Raw genomic sequence first — 16,237 nt, forward strand, 5'->3', positions numbered from 1 at the left:
AGACAACATGTGTGTTTTTTATCCCTCTCACTCCTATCGACAATACTCTGAACTTGCGTTATCTTCTCCTAGACTGCTCTTTGTCTTGTGTTTCGGTTGTCTACCTTCTCTTTCATGGATGGGATTCAACCGGCTACTTCCTCTTGCATGGATGGGATTGGGAAATTTGATAGGGGGGAAGCAAGGCCACATCCTCATATATAGCATGAGCTTAGCAAAATTAATACTACATGATATAACATGACACCTGCTATCATGCAGGGTTCCGCACCTAATATATCATACACACAAACAAGTATGATATGTACACCACTGCCTACTCGAGTACCAAAATTTGATTACTACTTCTCCATGGCGCTTCATTGATATACTCAAGTGGTTTCAAAAGCAGTCTCAGACTACTGAAGCTTAGGGCATCTTCAGCCGTTGGCCCCCCAGGGAGCGCCTAAAATCGCCGCCTGAGGATGAGCCGGTGCAAAAATTAGGTCTGGGGGCGAGTTGGTCCCCAGCCGCCGGCCCCAGGGCCGCCCCAGGCACGTTTTAAAATAAAAGAAGTTCGGCGAAGTTCGGCTTAAACACGATAAAATTCGGCCAAACACGATAAATTTCGGCCAAACACGATAAATTTTGGAAATTTTGGTGAAGTTCGCGGATTTTCATTACATAGCACATATACATAAACTAATCTAAAGAAAAAACTGGCTGAAGTCGCTGCCGTCGCCGCCATCGTCGTCGTCGGCCTTCTCCTCCTTGACGCGGGCGCCCCTGCTGGACCCCTGCCCGGCATCGCCATGGCGGACTGGTGGCGGCGCATCATCGTCGTCGTCGTCGCTGTCGCAGATGACGACGACTCCGCCTTCGTCGCGGCCGCGTCAACGCTCCGCGAAGCGAAGCAGGGCGGCGCGCTGGCGCTCCTTCGCCTTCTCCATCGCTATGGAGTCCCTGCGCGCCCATTTCAGGGCCACGTCGTCGTCGTCGAGCTCCGTCGTCACCGGCGCGGCCGGCTCCTTCTTCACCGGCGCGAGCCCCGGCTCCGTCTTCACCGGCGCGAGCCCCGGCTCCGTCTTTGGCTTGACGAAGCGCGGAGGAGGAGCCGACGAGGAGGCGCGCCGGCCGCCCTCGTTGATGACGATGCCGGCGCTGCGAGTGCGCTGGCCGAGCGGCGTCTCCACCGCGGGCTCGGCCTTGACGCCGAGCAGGGCCGGAGTGCCGGAGGAGTGTGATGAAGATCGGGAGGAGGAAGAAGAGGAGGAGGACCCGAACCTCCTTGGCGCCCATGGCCCGGCGCGTCGGTGCTGCGCCGGGGCGGCCGCCCTCGTTGGGTACGCCAACGGCGGGTCGTTGCCGCCCTCGAGGTACGTCAGCACGCCCTTGAGTGTGCGGCCGGGGACGCCCCACCACAGGTGGCGCCCTTCGCTGTTCTGCCGGCCGCCAACCACCGGCGCGCCGTTGATGGACGCCAAGCGCTGCTGCTGGCGGCGCTTGAAATACGCCGCCCAAGCCGCGTGGTTGTCGGCGGCGTACTGGGGGAGGGAGAGTTGGGTGTCGGTGAGGGAGGCGCGCACGACCTCGACTTCCTCGGCGAAGTACGTCGACTTCGCCACGGCGTCGGGCAACGGGGGAATGGGCACTCCCCCGGCGCTGAGCCTCCACCCCGTCGGCCCGGCGCGCATGTCCGGCGGCGCCGGGATGTTCGCCTGGAACAGGAGCCAGGACTCCTGTTCGCGGAGCGAACAGCGGCCGAAGCCGTTGGCCGCCGCCTCGTCTCCGGGGTAGCGTTCCGCCATGGCGACGGGCTCGGGAGAGGTAGAGAGATAGAGGGAGGGGCTGGGCGGCGGCGCTCGGGAGAGGTAGGGAGAGGGAGGAGCTGGGCGGCGGCGATGGGCGGGGCTGGTGTGGGCACAGGCGAGTGCAGGCCACCGGCTATATAGCCGCGCCGCACCCGTGTGTACGCGTGCGAGTGAGGGAAGGCGTCGGCGCGCCGTCCCGTGACGCGCCGCCCGTGAGGAATCAATGACAAGGCTGACCGGCGGCAGCCTTGGCATTGATTCCCCGCGGAAACCGAGGCCGTTGGGGGAAGACGAGGCGCCGTGTCGCTGACGTGGCGGGCCCGCGGCTGTTTCACGCCAAAACAGTTCGCCCGGCGCCCCCGGGCGCCCCAGCGCGCCGGGTTCGGCCTGGGTCCGCCGGCGCTGTTCACTAGTAGAAAACAGGGCTATGGTTCAGGCCGGCTTAGCCCATTAGTCCCGGTTCATCTAGACCTTTTGGTCCCGGTTGGTGGGATGAACCGGGACCAATGGGCCTCGCTCCTGGCCCACAACCATTGGTCCTGGTTCGTGCCACAAACCGGGACTAAAGATTAGACCTTTAGTCCCGGTTTGAGGCACGAACCGGGACTAATGGGGATGAGACCTTTAGTCCCGGTTCGTGCCACGAACCGGTACTAAAGGTCCCATTTTCAAACTCTACCCCCCCCGGTGGACTGCCTTTTCAGTTTTAAAAAAAATAAAAGAAAATGATGAAAATGTCAAAAAATAAAAGAAAATAAGTTTCACATGTGATATGTGGTCTAGTTCTTGGGAAAATTTACAAATATGAATTTCGACTTTATTTACAAAATCTCTCTGGAATTTGTAAAATGGGCATAACTTTTGCATACGAACTCGGATGAAAAAGTTTTTTATATGAAAAATCATCTACTCGAAAAGTTACATCCGATGGAGACGGCCTACGGTCTGTTTGCAAATTTCTAGAATCCTCAAATTCCAAAAGGAAAAAAAGTTATGCTCAAATTTCAGTTTTTTTAAATTTTTAGTAAATCTGGTCAAACTATGGTCAAACTACTTATTCAAGAAGTATTAGTGTTACTAAATAATTATTCAAGAATATTAGTGTTATTAAATAATTATTTCACCTTTTTTAAAATTTGGTCAAATCTGGTCAAATTATGGTCAAACTGTGGTCAAACAATGGTCAAACTACTTATTCAAAAACGATTTCACCTTTTTAGAACAATAGTTTTAAACTCAAACAATGAAATATGTGACTTCATGCTCAAGCTAAATTCCTGAGGGTTAATAGGATTGACATCTTACTATTGTCAGGAAAACAACAAGTGCAGACTTGGAAACGATGGAGAATAGAACCCGAAAGTTAAGCGTGCTCAGGCTGGAGTAGTGAGAGGATGGGTGACCGTTTGGGAAGTGAGATGATTTGGAATGATGAGGGGTGATTAGAGATTAAATTGAGCAGTGATGATGGGTGATTAGAGATTAGAGGTTAAAATAATTCAGAAATTTGAAAATAAAAAAAATTCAAAAAAAAATTCAAAAAAAAAATCAGGAAATTTCCTTTAGTACCGGTTGGTGTTACCAACCGGGACTAAAGGTGGACCGGCCACGTGGAGGGCCTTTAGACTAAAAGCCCTTTTTCTACCAGTGGTTTTCGGCCCAGACCGGCGAAAATCGGGCTCCTGAGGGCTCGACTGGGCCGTTTTTCTGGCGCCGACGCGAAAAAATCGCCTGGGAAGGCCTTTCAGAGGGCACGGCTGGAGATGCCCTTAGATCGTAGTGCTAAGCAGTCACAACTCTCAGTCGGCGGTCTTCTGACCTGCGTATTTATTACACACAACTACATCAATGTACGTCGTCACAATTCCATGTGCATATCAATTCCAACACATGTGCCACACAGATATACAATACCAGTACAAACTAGGGTAACCACTAGTACGTTCATGAACTGTGAAGAATGGTAATTAAGAACCCACAGAGGACACACCAGCTACTTAATTACCCATTACCATGACATGTTTTCTGATCACGAAGCACATGCTTCGCTTATTTCACCAAACAGAAAAGAAAGCAAGAAAGGAAGGACACAAAGTCCGAGCGATATGTACAAGAACTGCATGAATCATGTGGTCCGAAGTACTGATTCACTTCTTCCCCCAGTGAAGGAAATCCTTACGCATGTTGATCTTCTTTTGCAACTGGAGAATACCGTACAGTAGAGCTTCAGCGGTTGGAGGGCATCCCGAGACGTAGATGTCCACAGGGACGATTTTTTAAATAACCATTAAATTTGTGATTTTTACTAGACATTTAGTTTCATGGACATTTTTTCATAAATATTTTAATTAATGATTTTTTTAATTGTGCACACATCACAGATTTGGTGTATCTTCTTTTAGGGGAAAACCTACCGCCGCTTTATTAACTAAATAATGTTTGAAATGTCATCCGAAATTACATCTAAAATGAAGTCTGGAGGAGATTCAAACCATAACTCGGATCTCTCTTCACCTACACCTACTCTTGTAATCTTATGTGCGGCAATGTTGCTAGACCTCCGAACCCACAAAACTCTGAACTATAACACAGAATTGAGCATCCCCTTTGATTTCCTGAAGCCATGGCCCTGCCGCAGACAAATTCTTCTCCGTTTGTTTGATCATTTGCAGCACCGCTTGGCTATCCAACTCCATATGGATCTTCTCCGCGTTCCTGTCAATTGCTAATTGAATCGCGCGCCTACACATGAGGATCTCCGCTGCTTTCGGGCAGCAATGTGTGGGAAATGATGACATAATCCTCCCATAAAGGCGCCCACACCACATGGTCTCTGATTACTGCATCATCACCAGCACTGTCGCTATGTTTTAAAGTGGCACCATCCGAGTTGATCTTCAGCCAGCCCTTGTCAGGAGGCTTCCATCTCTCAGTTATCTTGGGCAGAGGCAAACGCACCTTGGGAACATGTACTGATCGCTGGTGTTCGGTTCAAAAAGAAAGAACAACATATACAACTACAACAGAAAATAATGTTCTAGGTGGTACTTTGTTCATGTGCACAAAGCCCACATCACACGACAAACATTTCTTTTGGCTATTACTCCCTCCGTCTGAAAAAGCTTGTCCCTCAAATGGATGTATCTAGCACCAACTTAGTGCTAGAGACATCCATTTTAAGGAAAAAGCTTGGCACAAGTTTTTTCGAACGAAGAAAGTATATGCTTTTTGGCTTTTTTAGGAAGTGCAGATGTATAGGGGGAAGGTATATTTAGATGAGCCTGTAGGGGTGGTGGTTGGAGCGTTGTTTGTGGGCTGGGCAGTGCGCCCACGGCAAAACAATAAAAAAATGAGACAAACAAATAATAGGGCAGGTCTAAAAAACCAAATAATAGGGCGGACAGTTTGTTTATCTGATGTTGGATGATATCTCATCTAGATCCCTAAACAGTCCCATACAGAATACTGCTATGATTCTGTTCACTACACACAATAATACATGTACAAAGGTGAGCTAACCACGTTAGCGAGCTCAACGTTTTAGCTACAAAGTGTGGCAGGACGTGCGCACTGGACACGGCGTTAGCGGGCCGGGCGTGCGTCCCGTTGCCGTGGCGAGCGCGTAGATCAGGATGGATCCCGGTGACTCGGTCAGGTTTGTTGTGGACGAGACGACGCAACGGTGCTTTCCAACAGCATGGTCACATTCCAGATCCCATACGATGAAGTCGTCATTGTCTCAGCATATACATTCAACTAAGTCAGCATGTGTTTCTGATTCCTCTTATTCCTATCGACAAGACTTTAAACTTGATGAATAATCTTCTCCTGGCTCTTTGTCCTGTATTTTGGTTGGCTACCATCTGTTCACTGGATGGCCATGAGAATTGACGAGAAGAAAACAAAGCCACGTCCTCATACTATATCACGAGCTTCTGAGTAAATTTATACTACATGCCATACCATGAGACCCGGTATCCTCTCGGGCTACCTCACCCAATATATAATAAGCAACTATTGATGCTATATCATAAACACACATTGATGCTGCCTACCCAAGTAGGCAAAATTTAATTTTGTACTTCATGGTATTTCAAGTAGTTTTCGAAATATTGTTAGACTACTGAAATAAAGATCGAAGAGCTCGGCGGCCACAACTCTTAGTTTATTAGCGGTCTTTGACCTATTTGTTACACACAATTCCAAACAAAATGTGTTGACAGAAGTGTTGATTCACTTTTCCGACCAGTGAAGGAAATCACTGTGCATGTTAGTCTTCTTTTGCAACTGGATAATGCACACACTACAACTTCAACGGTTCCCTCAAAAAAAAAAACTTCAACGGTTGGAGGGCATCCTGCAATGTAGACTTCCACGGGAATGATCTATCACACCCACAAACGACAGAGTATGAGTGATGGTAGTATCCACCACCATTGGTGCAACTTCTCATTGAGATCAACCATCGAGGCTCTGGCATCAACCTTGAGGAGAATTTTTGATGTCTAAATTGTTGGACACACATATCACTACAATTTTTTTCCTTACAAACCCATAAAGGGTTGGGTTCCACTATCAGAGAGATAATGGAACCACAAGGTTTGAAACAACATGCCAACGTTCCACAACACTACAACTTAACTAACACTGACCACAAACCTATGCGAGCTCGCTAACATCCACATGGAGAATTCTGCTATAATGCCCTTAAAGGGATAGGCAGACAACAAAGGACACATCAAGGCGGGTGTTGCATCTGGCAACGAGCAAGGCGATTTGCAGTCCACTGACAATTCGACAACAGCGCCAACCAAGCAATTTTATATTATCTCTGGACACACTTAAGAGGTCTACAATTCCTTTGCGCAAAGGAGCAAACTCACGACCAAAGAAGAAAGGCATGCAGTTCGAGCCAAAAATCTGTCATCTGAAGATACCTGGTATCAGAACATGTCCGATGTATCCGATAATCTAAGAAAGAACCTGCTCCGGTTGTAGTGTAGACCACAACATAAGGAGTACAATGATAACCGGTGCCGAAAGAGTGCCACTAATATGACACACTAGTCAGTAGGTAAGGCATCCGCCACTTGCCGTCGCCTAGCACTCGCACCAACTGGAACATATGAGGCATAGTATGTGCCACGCTACTCCCTCCCAACAATCAGCCAGTCCAGAAAAGAGGACATTGTTCGTCCCCTAACATGCACCTTATGGAACTAGCACTGAACAAACCGTTGCAACTGAATCTACAGCCCCAGCCAATGGCTTGCCGTCCTTCATTTTCTCAAGCCAACACCACTTGGTCAAGAACCATGTACACATACATTGAACACAACCAGCTTATGTTTCTGATTTCTCCCATTCCTATCAACAAGATTTGGAACTTGAGTTATCCTCCTCAAGCTTGCTCTTTGTCCTCTATTTCGGCTAGCTACTGTCTCTTCTATGGATGGGGATGAGGAGTGACGAGGAAATCAGGGCTACATCCTCATATATCATGAGCTTCCCAGTGAAGTAACCAATACTGCATGTGAACACATGAGACCTGCTATCTTGCACACTAATGGTGTATGCACGCCACTGCCTACTAGAGTAGGAAAAATTTAATTAATATTTCGCAATAGCTCTTCATTAATACTTAAGTACTTCTGAAAGGAGTCTCAGACTACTTGGAAGAGCTCAACAGTCACAATTCAGTCATCAGTATTCCGTCCTATTTGTTAAACACAAGTCCTATAGTGTACATCTGCACATCAGAAATGCATGTCAGTTCCATCATATGCGCAATACATATATACATTACCATTACAGACTGGGTACACCATAAGCACCAACTAGCCAACCACTAGTATGTCGGTTGTTTCATGGCATGTGAAGCAGTGAAGGATGGTGGTAGGAACCCACGTACCCAGTAGCTAGCACACACCGGCTTACCTTTTTTAGTAAAGGAGGTTGAAAGCCTCGGCCTCTACATCAAAAGATGAACACAACCATCTTTATTAAATTATTCAACAAATGTCAGGCAAAGATTTACATCAACAACCCGAAGCCATCACTCAACACCTACAAACTCGGCAATGGGGGATGCCATGGCAATGCCCCACCATCTAGAACCGGGGCCATCATCGAGCCACCTGCATGGCGTACCGAGAGCACACATCCACACACTGGTTTACATACCGTTTACCATAACATGTTTGTTGACCATGGAACACATGTTTCACTTATTTCACCAAATAGAAAAGAGAACAAGAAAGGACACAAAGTTCCAACAATACGTAGAAGAAATGCATGAACCCCATGATCTCAAATTGTGTTATTCACTTCTCCCACCAGAGAAAAAAAAATCCTTGTGCATGTTGATTTTCTTTTTCAACTAGAAAACACAATACAATAGAGATTGAACAGTTGGAGGGCACCCAGTGATTTAGATGTCTGCGAGAATGATCCGGTTGCATCCATGCACGACGGACTATGAGTATTGGTAGTACCCACGGGCAGTGACGCAACTGGTCATCGAGATCACCCATCGAGGCTTTGGCATCTAGTCATAAACCCGGATGAGAGTAGATGAAGCTCAGAATGTCAGATTTGTGTAGATATTCTCCGGTTCTCCCTAGGTCAAAATAAAATTATGTATGTGTACGTACAAAACATTTTTTTAATAAAAAATTCAGTTACCACCAGAAAATACACAATGTTTTAAGCCAATTTGTATTCTTATGGTCAGTAATTAATATACTTGAATCAAGCAGCCTCGAGAGATTGCAATGAAAAACCATGACTATGCTATTTCAAGAAAACTGCCATCTCCATTCATTGGCAATCAAAACAAAGTCATAGTAGGATAAACAAATGTGAAAACTGCGACGGCACCCATGTCATTCTGTTGGGGTTTCTTATTCTCTAAAAGCTATGAAGATAGTAGAAATGTTATTTAGAGCTCAAGCGACATTGAGCTGTTATCACTGCCGAGCGTTCGCCTTGTGATCCTTCCTCCAAGCGAGCTGGCAGCATGTGATGTCTACTACACAACCTTCTTCTTATAAACGTTGTTGGGCCTCCAAGTGCAGAGGTTTGTAGGACAGTAGCAAATTTCCCTCAAGTGGATGACCTAAAATTTATCAATCCGTAGGAGGCGTAGGATGAAGATGGTCTCTCTCAAGCAACCCTGCAACCAAATAACAAAGAGTCCCTTGTGTCCCCAAACACCCAATACAATGGTAAATTGTATAGGTGCACTAGTTCGGTGAAGAGATGGTGATACAAGTGGTATATGGATGGTAGATAAAGGTTTTTGTAATCTAAAAATATAAAAAACAGCAAGGTAACTAATGATAAAAGTGAGCACAAACGGTATTGCAATGATAGGAAATAAGGCCTAGGGTTCATACTTTCACTAGTGCAAGTTCTCTCAACAATAATAGCATAATTGGATCACATAACTATCCCTCAACATGCAACAAATAGTCACTCCAAAGTCACTAATAGCGGAGAACGAACGAAGAGATTATGGTAGGGTACGAAACCACCTCAAAGTTATTCTTTCCAATCAATCCGTTGGGCTATTCCTATAAGTGTCACAAACAGCCCTAGAGTTCGTACTAGAATAACACCTTAAGACACAAATCAACCAAAACCCTAATGTCACCTAGATACTCCAATGTAACCTCAAGTATCCGTGGGTATGATTATACGATATGCATCACACGATCTCAGATTCATCTATTCAACCAACACATAGAACCTCAAAGAGTGCCCCAAAGTTTCTACCGGAGAATCACGACGAAAACATGTGCCAACCCCTATGCATAGGTTCATGGGCGGAACCCGCAAGTTGATCACCAAAACATACATCAAGTGAATCACGTGATATCCCATTGTCACCACAGATACGCACGGCAAGACATACATCAAGTGTTCTCAAATCTTTAAAGACTCAATCCGATAAGATAACTTCAAAGGGGAAACTCAATCCATTACAAGAGACTAGAGGGGGGAAGAAACATCATAGGATCCAAATATAATAGCAAAGCTCGCGATACATCAAGATCGTACCACCTCAAGAACACGAGAGAGAGATCAAACACATAGCTACTGGTACATACCCTCAGCCCCGAGGGAGAACTACTCCCTCCTCGTCATGAAGAGCACCGGGATGATGAAGATGGCCACCGGAGAGGGATTCCCCCCTCCGGCAGGGTGCCGGAACGGGTCTAGATTGGTTTTCGGTGGCTACGGGGGCTTCTGGCGGCGGAACTCCCGATCTATTGTGCTCCCGGATGTTTTTAGGGTATATGGAGATATATAGGCAGAAGAAGTACGTCAGGGGGGCCACGAGGGGCCCACGAGGGTGGAGGGCGCGCCCAGGGGGTGGGCGCGCCCCCCTGCCTCGTGGCTTCCTCGTTGATCCTCTGACGTGCACTCCAAGTCTTCTGGGCTTCTTCTGATCCAAAAATAAGTTCCGTGAAGTTTCAGGTCAATTGGACTCCGTTTGATTTTCCTTTTCTGCGATATTCTAAAACAAGGAAAAAACAGAAACTGTCACTGGGCTCTGGGTTAACAGTTTAGTCCCAAAAATCATATAAAATAGCATATAAAACATCCAAGGTTGATAATATAATAGCATGGAACGGTAAAAAATTATAGATACGTTGGAGACGTATCAGCATCCCCAAGCTTAATTCCTGCTCGTCCTCGAGTAGGTAAATGATAAAAACAGAATTTTTGATGTGGAATGCTACCTAACATATTTATCCATGTAATTCTTTATTGTGGCAAGAATATTCAGATCCATAAGATTCAAGACAAAAGTTTAATATTGACATAAAAATAATAATACTTCAAGCATACTAACCAAGTAATCATGTCTTCTCAAAATAACATGGCCAAAGAAAGCTATCCCTACAAAATCATATAGTCTGGCTATGCTCCATCTTCACCACACTAAATATTTAAATCATGCACAACCTCGATGACAAACCAAGCAATTGTTTCATACTTTTGGTGTTCTCAAACTTTTTCAATCTTCACGCAATATATGAGCGTGAACCATGGACATAGCACTATAGGTGGAATAGAATGGTGGTTGTGGAGAAGACAAAAAGGGAGAAGATAGTCTCACATCAACTAGGCGTATCAATGGGCTATGGAGATGCCCATCAATAGATATCAATGTGAGTGAGTAGGGATTGCCATGCAACGGATGCACTAGAGCTATAAATGTATGAAAGCTCAACAAAAGAAACTAAGTGGGTGTGCATTCAACTTGCTTGCTCACGAAGACCTAGGGCATTTTGAGGAAGCCCATCATTGGAATATACAAGCCAAGTTCTATAATGAAAGATTCCCACTAGTATATGAAAGTGACAACATAGGAGACTCTCTATCATGAAGATCATGGTGCTACTTTGAAGCACAAGTGTGGTAAAAGGATAGTAGCATTGCCCCTTCTCTCTTTTTCTCTCATTTTTTTATTTTTTATTTTTTTATTTGGGCCTTCTATTTTTATGGCCTCTTTTTGTTTCTTTTTTTATTTTTCGTCCGGAGTCTCATCCGGACTTATGGGGGAATCATAGTCTCCATCATCCTTTCCTCACTGGGACAATGCTCTAATAATGATGATCATCACACTTTTATTTACTTACAACTCATGAATTACAACTCGATTCTTAGGACAAAATATGACTCTATATGAATGCCTCCGGAGGTGTACCGGGATGTGCAATGACTCATGAGTGACATGTATGAAAGAATTATGAACGGTGGCTTTGCCACAAATAGGATGTCAACTACATGATCATGCAAAGCAATATGACAATGATGAAGCGTGTCATAATAAACGGAACTGTGGAGAGTTGCATGGCAATATATCTCGGAATGGCTATGGAAATGCCATAATAGGTAGGTACGGTGGCTGTTTTGAGGAAGGTATATGGTGGGTTTTATGATATAGGCGAAAGTTGCGCGTTACTAGAGAGGCTAGCAATGGTGGAAGGGTGAGTGCGTATAATCCATGGACTCAACATTAGTCACAAAGAACTCACATACTTATTGCAAAAATCTATTAGTTATCGAAACAAAGTATTACACACATGCTCCTAGGGGGATATATTGGTAGGAAAAGACCATCGCTCGTCCCCGACCGCCACTCATAAGGAAGACAATCAATAAATAAATCATGCTCCGACTTCCTCACATAACGGTTCACCATACGTGCATGCTACGGGAATCACAAACTTTAACACAAGTATTTCTCAAATTCACAACTACTCAACTAGCATGACTCTAATGTTCACTATCTCCATATCTCAAAACAATCATCAAGTATCAAGCTTCTCTTAGTATTCAATTCACTCCATATGAAAGTTTTTATTATATCCCTCTTGGATGCCCATCATATTAGGACTAGTTTCATAACCAAAGCAAATTACCACGCTGTTTAGGACTCTAAAAATAATATAAGTGATGCATGAGAGTTCATCTATTTCTATAAAATAAAACTACCACCATGCTCTAAAATATATAAGTGAAGCACTAGAGCAAATGACAAACTACTCCAAAAGATATAAGTGAAGATCAATGAGTAGTCGAATAATTATGCAACTATATGAAGACTCTCTAACATTTAAGAATTTCAGATCTTGTTATTTTATTCAAACAGCAAGCAAAACAAAGGAAAATAACGCTCCAAGCAAAACACATATCATGTGGTAAATAAAAATATAGCTCCAAGTAAAGTTACCGATGAACGAAGACGAAAGAGGGGATGCCTTCCGGGGCATCCCCATGATTAGGCTCTTGGTTGTCCTTGAATATTACCTTGGGGTGCCTTGGGCATCCCCAAGCTTAGGCTCTTTCCACTCCTTATTCCATAGTCCATCGAATCTTTACCCAAAACTTGAAAACTTCACAACACAAAACTTAACAGAAAACTCGTAAGCTCCGTTAGCGAAAGAAAATAAATCACCACTTCAAGGTACTGTAATAAACTCATTCTTTATTTATATTGGTGTTAAACCTACTGTATTCCAACTTCTCTATGGTTTACAAACTCTTTTACTAGCCATAGGTTCATCAAAATAAGCAAACAACACACGAAAAACAGAATCTGTCAAAAAGAGAACAGTATGTAGTAATCTGGATCAAACGTATACTTCTGGAACTCATAAAATTCTCAAATAAATTTCTGGGCCTGAGTATTTTATCTATTAATCATCTTCAAAAATAATTAACTAAATAGAACTCTCCAAATAAAAATGGCAGCAATTCTCGTGAGCGCTAAAGTTTCTGTTTTTTACAGCATGATCACAAAGACTTTCCCCAAGTCTTCCCAAAGGTTCTACTTGGCACAAGCACTAATTAAAAGCATAAAACCACATCTAAACAGAGGCTAGATGAATTATTTATTACTAAACAGGAACAAAAATCAAGGAACAAAAATAAAGTTGGGTTGCCTCCCAACAAGCGCTATCGTTTAACGCACCTAGCCAGGCATGATGATTTCAATGATGCTCACATAAAGGATAAGAATTGAAACATAAAAAGAGCATCATGAAGAATATGACTAGAACATTTAAGTCTAACCCACTTCCTATTCATAGGGATTTTGTGAGCAAACAACTTATGGGAACAATAATCAACTTGCATAGGAAGGTAAAACAAGCATAACTTCAAAACTTTAAGCACATAGAGAGGAAACTTGATATTATTGCAATTCCTACAAGCATATATTCCTCCCTCATAATAATTTTCAGTAGCATAATGAATTAATTCAACAATATAACCAGCACCTAAAGCATTCTTTTCATGATCTACAAGCATAGAAAATTTACTACTCTCCACATAAGCAAAATTTCTTCTCATGAATAATAGTGGGAGCAAATTCAACAAAATAATTATCATGTGAGGCATAATCCAATTGAAAACTAAAATCATGATGACAATTTTCATGGATATCATTATTCTTTATAGCATACAAGTCATCACAATAATCATCATAGATAGCAACTTTGTTCTCATAATCAATTGGAACCTCTTCGAAATAGTGGATTCATCACAAAATAAAGTCATGACCTCTCCAAATCCACTTTCATCAATATAATCATCATAAATAGGAGGCATGCTTTCATCATAATAAATTTGCTCATCAAAACTTGGGGGACAACAAATATCATCTTCATCAAACATAGCTTCCCCAACCTTATGGCTTTGCATATCATTAGCATCATGGATATTCAAGGAATTCATACTAACAACATTGCAATCATGCTCATCATTCAAAGATTTAGTGCCAAACATTTTAATGCATTCTTCTTCTAACACTTTGGAACAATTATCGGAATCCTTATTCTCACGATAGATATTAAAAAGATAAAGCGTATGAGGCAAACTTAATTCCATTTTTTTAAATTTTCTTTTATGAACTAAACTAGTGATAAAACAAGAAACAAAAAGATTCGATTGCAAGATCTAAAGATATACCTTCAAGCACTCACGTCCCCGGCAACGGCACCAGAAAAGAGCTTGATGTCTACTACACAACCTTCTTCTTGTAGACGTTGTTGGGCCTCCAAGTGCAGAGGTTTGTAGGACAGTAGCAAATTTCCCTCAAGTGGATGACCTAAGGTTTATCAATTCGTAGGAGGCGTAGGATGAAGATGGTCTCTCTCAAGCAACCCTGCAACCAAATAACAAAGAGTCTCTTGTGTCCCCAACACACCCAATACAATGGTAAATTGTATAGGTGCACTAGTTCGGCGAAGAGATGGTGATACAAGTGGTATATGGATGGTAGATAAAGGTTTTTGTAATCTGAAAATATAAAAACAGCAAGGTAACTAATGATAAAAGTGAGCACAAACGGTATTGCAATGATAGGAAATAAGGCCTAGGGTTCATACTTTCACTAGTGCAAGTTCTCTCAACAATAATAGCATAATTGGATCACATAACTATCCCTCAACATGCAACAAATAGTCACTCCAAAGTAACTAATAGCGGAGAATGAACGAAGAGATTATGGTAGGGTACGAAACCACCTCAAAGTTATTCTTTCCAATCAATCCGTTGGGCTATTCCTATAAGTGTCACAAACAGCCCTAGAGTTTGTACTAGAATAACACCTTAAGACACAAATCAACCAAAAACCTAATGTCACCTAGATACTCCAATGTCACCTCAAGTATCCGTGGGTATGATTATACGATATGCATCACACAATCTCAGATTCATCTATTCAACCAACACATAGAACCTCAAAGAGTGCCCCAAAGTTTCTACCGGAGAATCACGACGAAAACGGGTGCCAACCCCTATGCATAGGTTCATGGGCGAACCCGCAAGTTGATCACCAAAACATACATCAAGTGAATCACGTGATATCCCATTGTCACCACAGATACGCACGGCAAGACATACATCAAGTGTTCTCAAATCTTTAAAGACTCAATCCGATAAGATAACTTCAAAGGGGAAACTCAATCCATTACAAGAGAGTAGAGGGGGGAAGAAACATCATAGGATCCAAATATAATAGCAAAGCTCGCGATACATCAAGATTGTACCACCTCAAGAACACGAGAGAGAGAGAGATCAAACACATTGCTACTAGTACATACCCTCAGCCCCGAGGGAGAACTACTCCCTCCTCGTCATGGAGAGCACCGGGATGATGAAGATGGCCACCGGAGAGGGATTCCCCCCTCCGGCAGGGTGCCGGAAAGGGTCTAGATTGGTTTTCGGTGGCTACGGAGGCTTCTGGCGGCGGAACTCCCGATCTATTGTGCTCCCGGATGTTTTTAGGGTATATGGAGATATATATGCAGAAGAAGTACATCAGGGGGGCCACGAGGGCCCCACGAGGGTGGAGGGCGCGCCCAGGGGGGTGGGCGTGCCCCCCTGACGTGCACTCCAAGTCTTCTGGGCTTCTTCTGATCCAAAAATAAGTCCCGTGAAGTTTCAGGTCAACTGGACTCCATTTGATTTTCCTTTTCTGCAATATTCTAAAACAAGGAAAAAACAGAAACTGGCACTGGGCTCTGGGTTAATAGGTTAGTCCCAAAAATCATATAAAATAGCATATAAATGCATATAAAACATCCAAGGTTGATAATATAATAGCATGGAACAGTCAAAAATTATAGATACGTTGGAGACGTATCAGCATGTCTTTGGTTGGTACTCTATGTATTGTTTGATATCTCATTTTATATAAATAGCAATGGAACTCAACAAATAGATATAATACACTAAGAAGCATAGCAAATCACATCAACAGCTACGCCAATTGTCTGCTGCACCAGAGGTGTGCATGCTCGACTGGCCATGGCAAGTAGCAAAGATTGCGTCGTCGTGAGAGCTTGAGGCACCGAGGCTAGCATTGAGGCCGATGGATTGCCTCCTCTCATCATGATGGCGCTCCTCCGATGCTTGTCATCTATAAC

At 43.8% G+C, this 16,237-nt stretch overlaps 1 pseudogene; it reads right to left on the reverse strand.

Annotated features, from left to right (window-relative positions):
• Nucleotides 1-3,937: 3,937 nt before the first annotated feature.
• The window catches only part of LOC125533056 (NADH dehydrogenase [ubiquinone] iron-sulfur protein 7, mitochondrial-like), a 78,679-nt pseudogene continuing 66,379 nt past the window's right edge, over nt 3,938-16,237 (reverse strand).

This window comes from Triticum urartu, chromosome 1A, assembly GCF_056163025.1.
Source record: "Triticum urartu cultivar PI428250 chromosome 1A, HENAU_Tu73, whole genome shotgun sequence".
NCBI classification, from domain to species: domain Eukaryota; kingdom Viridiplantae; phylum Streptophyta; class Magnoliopsida; order Poales; family Poaceae; genus Triticum; species Triticum urartu.